This window comes from Martes martes, assembly GCF_963455335.1.
Source record: "Martes martes genome assembly, chromosome: 13".
Classification (NCBI taxonomy): Eukaryota; Metazoa; Chordata; class Mammalia; order Carnivora; family Mustelidae; genus Martes; species Martes martes.
This window is the reverse complement of record NC_137901.1, coordinates 29601740-29607739: the sequence shown is the minus strand read 5'-3', so window position 1 is coordinate 29607739 and position 6000 is coordinate 29601740.

The window sequence follows — 6000 nt, the reverse complement described above, 5'->3', positions numbered from 1 at the left end:
TACGTCCTCGGCTGGTCTCTCGCAGCTGCCAGTCATGCATGAGTCATTCCCAGGCCTAGGTCATTTAGCCTTCCTCATGGATTCTCAAACATGAAATCAGATTTCTTAAAAAATGTTTTTCCTCTGTAATGCTCTCCCTCATCTTTTCTATCAATCCATCACTTCAAGACCATAGAATCCTTATTCACTTGAATGAAACCTTCCTTAGAAACAATTAAATACAGGGGATTGGGGAGACACCTGAGTTTGAATCTAGAAGCAACAGGTTTGGAGAATTCCTTAAGAAAACGGCATGAGTGCCTTGTAGCTATGGGAAGAATAAATGGGAGAGGGTAAATGTCATCTTGATGACTTGGATGAGGAACTCTGCCACTTGTGCTACTGTAGTGGAATAGAAAAAAGTATAGATTTCAAAGTAGTATTAGGGATTTTAAAATGGTTAAAATGGTTTAAATCCAGTGGATATGAGAGAAACTTGTACAACTGGTTAGAATGGGGGTACTATTAATTGCGATAGAAAACATGCAGGGCTACCAGTTGTTAAGGAAAAAGATTAGGGGGTCACATTTTCACACTGAGACAACAAGCCAGTAGAAATTCTTGGAAGATAGTTTGCTAATAAATATATCTAGAATTATAAGGAGAATTTCTGGTCTAGAAATTTAAATTTGAGAGTTATCAATATATAAAAGGAAAGTTGAAGGCATGTGATGCCACAATATATATGAATCAGAAGAGAAAATATTGGAGAAGTGATTAGTTATGTCTGAACTTTGTGCCAGTCTAAGGGAAAAAAAAAACAAAAAACAAAACTAAGAGAAAGTAGTCAAAGAATTAGGAAGATGAAAGGAGGATATGGTGATATGGATAGCATGTCAAAAAAGGAGTGGCTTGCATTGTTGAATACTGCTAAGAGAGGCTGAAAACCGGGCAATGTATTTTTTTTTAAGATTTTTATTTATTTATTTGATAGACAGACATCACAAGTAGGCAGAGAGGCAAGCAGAGAGAGGAGGAAGCAGGCTCCCTGCTGAACAGAGATCCTGATGCGGGGCTTTCGATCCCAGGACCCTGGGATCATGACCTGAGCCAAAGGCAGAGGCTTTAACTCACTGCCACCCAGGCACCCCTGGGCAATGCATTTAAAAACAAGGAGGTTATTGGAGACAGTAGAGCCATTTTTGTCTAAGTACTGGGGGAATATGGATTGGAGAGGCAGAAGAACTGCATGATGAGTGGACAAATTGAGAAACATTGGTAAACAACTCTAGAGAAAATGGACTACAAAGGGATATTCAGAAGTAATGGCAGGGCTGGAGGAAGAAGTGTGGTCCGACCAGTTAAAACTGTATTCTTTTATGGTTTGTCTCCCTCCCAATCCCATCTTCTTTCATTTTTTCTTTTCCTACCTCCCCCCAAACCCCCCACATTGCATCTCCACTTCCTCATAGCAAAGAGATCATATGATAGTTGTCTTTCTCCGATTGACCTATATTGCTGAGGGTTTCTGGGGGGAGGGGGGACGGGAGAGGGTGGTGGGGATATGGACATTGGGGAGGGTATGTGCTATGATGAGTGTTGTGAAATGTGTAAACCTGGTGATTCACAGACCTGTACCCCTGGGGATAAAAATACATTATATGTTTATTAAAATAAATAAATTAATTAAAGTGCAAAAATAAAATAAAATAAAATAAAATGTTGATCTATATTGCCAAAGTACCCTGCAAAAAAAAAATAAAAATAAAAATAAAAATAAATAAATAAATACCCCCCCAAAAAAAACCAAACAAAAAAAAACTTTATTCTACCCCTGAAACAAATAATACATTATATGTTAATAAATAAAAATGTTTTAAAAAGACTATTCTATATGGAAGTGATTGGCATATTCTTAAGAGCTAGTGGGCAGACAGGAGTAGATATAATTAATAGTGTAAGGCAAGATGTGGTAAGTTCTGTAATGAAATTGAAAATACTCAATTTAGATAGGAGAATGGTCACCTCCTTTTTTGATATAAATGAGAGCAGGATAAGTCAGATTTGGAAATCTGGTCTCCAGAAAATCATTGGAGCTCCTGTCTGATGGGATCTGTTTTCTCTGTGAAGGAGAATGGTTAAGGTTTGAATCAGGCACTGGGTAAGAAGGGAGAGTGAACTGGCAAAAGAATGGTCATGTGTTTGTGGAGCACTGTTGACAGCCAAGTTGAGAGTGGCAATCATGATTTATTGGCAGTACAAATCTGCCTCATTGTATGATTTTTCCCTAGCATCACTGAACTGTTCTGGTACAAATCCGAGAAAGTGAAGAGCCAGCTGCCTCTGGAGTTAGGATTTTGCCATTTGATTCTGATGTAAGATCACCAGGGTCTGAAAGTTTTCGGAAACAATGATAATCTTTCAGAACCAGCTTTGGGTTAAGAGTAACTTCTCTCGTTTTGCTTAATAGAAAGGGTTTATGGGTACCAGCACTCTGAGGTTCAAGGGTGCCTCTGTACTTCCTGGTATTCCATCTCTGTGTGCCACTGACACTCCTTCCTGATCCAGGTGTTCTAACATGGCCACTTCCCTTGGTCCTGCTTTCAGCAAAGAATAGGTTATATGCATTAAACTGAGGCTTCAAAGCCTAAGAATGACTCTATGTGTACTTGTGTTTGAATGGGGCAGGACTCTTTAATGCTTTTATGGAAAAGGGTCAGTGATGGTGAACACAAATACCAGAATGGGAACTTCCCTATGTAATGGGGACTATAACATAGACCATCTTGGGGACCCTTAAGCACTTATCGGCATTGCATATGGCACCCATCTCTCAGGTTGCCTGTGAATGATTCTATAGTTGCCTCATAAAATGACATAAAAGAGAGGTTCTAAAATATTTAGAATGAATAACTTTTGTTACAAAACAGCACACTCCCTGAATGAAGAGAAGAAACCATGATTTAGTAATAGGTAGCTATATCACGCTTTATTTCCTCTTCTGGCCTGAAATTCTTTCAAACCAATATTTTGTATACATTTAAGAGGGGAAAATAGTGTGGCAAAACAATATATCAAAGTAGCAATAGATTTTAGATTTCACTGCACCCAGTCTTTCTCCTAATGCAAGTATCAAGCATCTTCAGCAGAAAGTTTTGTAAAAACTACTTCAATGTTTCCCTTACTTCTTAAGACTATAAGGAGAAATTTAGGACTCTGAAATAAGCGAAAGAGATTACTGAACATCCTTTCACTGGAATGATGGAGCCCCTCTGGATTGACTGACTTGATGAGTATCTTTGTCTTTGATAAGACTATATTTTACAACCATATTGAGATAGAAAGTACAGAAAACTGAGACAAGCAAATACAGTTTGTCCAATGAAGGTTTAACTAGCTTTCTTACCCAGCGTGAAAAAAGCCAGGTTTGCATTCATTTACAAATTCATTTCAATATTCCTGCTCTAAAATGTGTTCTGCGGATTCTCTTTCAATTGGCTGTAACATTGGGGTGTGTGTGTGTGCGTGTGTTTCTCTCCTTTAACTAATGGGTTAAATGAAAACTTTGACTTGTCATTTTACATATGTATGAAAGTCATAATTTTACCTTTTTCAAAAACTGACCTTTAACAAAAGTCAGAACATTCCATTTTGGAACATCTCAATAACTATTAAAATCAAAAGGAGGGGTGCCTGGGTGGCTCAGTGGGTTAAAACCTCTGCCTTCGGCTCAGGTAATGATCTCAGGGTCCTGGGATCGAGCTCCATATTGGGCTCTCTGCTTAGCAGGGAGCCTGCTTCCCCCTCTCTCTCTCTGCCTGCCTCTCTGCCGACTTGTGATTTCTGTCTGTAAATAAATAAATAAAATCTTTAAAAAAAAATCAAAAGGAAATGGAAACTTTCCCTCTAAAATCCTGTGTTTTTTAGTTTTTTGTTTTGTTTTGTTTTTTAAGTGTATCATTCATCTCCAAGTCACTTGGGCTTTAGCCATTTTTTGGTTTGTTTTGAAACTCTTATCATCTATATACCCAGTTCTAATTACTAAATTCAAGTGACTCTATCTTTAGCAAAATCATAATCCCTTTGGCCTGATACTTTGCATACATCTAAGAAGAGCAAATAGTATCAAACATTTTAATAGTATGAGAGTAGAATGATATCATCTCCCATAGCTTTTAGGATATCTGTGGATTTTAATAGTCCATGGATTGGTTAAAAGCATTAATGGATAATGTAATTAAAAAGAGAAGTTAATAAATCAAGATAAACCTAGCCACAAAATGAATAGTTTTCAGGAAATCAAGCACTGAAAATTGGATAAAACTAATTAGGACCCAGGGCCGAACCTTCATGTTTGGGTTCTACTCGGGTCTTCTGACACTCTGTTCAACATTTAAAGATCTTAGAAACAGAATAAATTTAACCAACTTGGATTAACCAAACAGAACAAATTCAACCAGCCAATTTAACCTTGGCTGGGAAAGAATAATGACCCTTGATTTGCATTATATACCTGTTAATTTATGTACACTGAGTAATTCTCTAAAGGAAATCAGTATGTGGTTGGAACAGGTTAGGAGATATGGAGTAACCAAAAAGAAAAATCAAAGACAATCAGAATTATCATACCCTCTCTAACCTTCCATCTTATTCCTCATCACACTCTTGGCAACTCTAAACTGCACCCAAGTTGTCTCTGATACATGATACCTGTTATTTGGGCTACCTATTTTTGCCCACCATAGCCACTTTTTTTGTAATGCACTTTCCCCAAGGATTTTATGTTTAAATTCTATCCATTCCTTAACATTTACCTTAAGTTCCTTCTCTTCAATGAACATTTCTTCATCTGAAATACCTTTATAAGGATCATATTGTAAATATTTGCATATGTATACTATCATTTTTTTTTAATGTACTCCCCAGCTGCACAGGGATTGGGGCTTATTCATTTCTCCTTCCCTAAGTTTAAAATGCAGTACGTATGAAACAAATAATTGCCAAATATATGAATACAGCAATAAGCAAGCACATGTTATTCTACTAATTAGGAAAAGAAGTAAAAGGAGTATCCTATTTTTGTTTTATATTTAAAAGGATGGTATGTTCTTGTCTAATCCATTCTGTCCTCCCTTTTAGTACAAGACATTATGTCCAGCAATTAAGCAGTGAGAGACAATGAGTGAGATGTTTTTCTGTGCCATGCAGATGCAATTGCCAACAATAAGAATTAGCATTTTCCTTCCACCGGAGCCCTCGGCAGCTGCGAAGAGTGACTCACTGACTGGCATGTGGCAATGATTACATTATCTGGTGATAAGGGGGTCACAATTAAATAATGCCCTTTGCCAATGTGTGTGTTGCAACTCCAACCCAGATGAGCAATCCTCCCCTTTCCCACTGAGCTAATGCAGATCTTAGAAATAATGGAAGACAGAGACTTCTGCCACCCTCTATCATTCCAGCAAGGTTCTGCTCTATAATAGGTAGTAGTAATTCAGTTGTAATTAAGCAAGGCCTGATATATTATTTCCTAATGAACCCAAGTGAAGTCATCTCCCACTTTTTCCCCATGCCTCTAATTAGGCAATAAGGACTATATCACAAGCAATAAAGATCACTTTGCTGGGCTAGTGATAAGGGATCAGAGAGCACACAGGGAGGCTCCAATGGCCCAGAGTGAAAGGCAGGTAGGCAGCAGTTCTAATGGAATATCCTTCATTCTTCTTGCCATCTGCTCCCAAATTACCTAGGTGGCAAGCACTGATGAGGAACAAATTAAACTGAAGCTAGAAGAAGAAGCTTGAAACCATCAGTCAGAAGCCCAGCAATTTAAATCAAAGCTTTATGTGTGTTGGTTCACTGTATAATTATTCTGGTACTTTATGTATTTCTAAGATTTTTATACCTACTCTCTTTTATATCTACTCTTTTTTTTTTAAAGATTTTATTTATTTATTTAACAGACAGATCACAAGTAGGCAGAGAAGCAGGCAGAGAGAGAGGAGAAAGCAGGCTCCC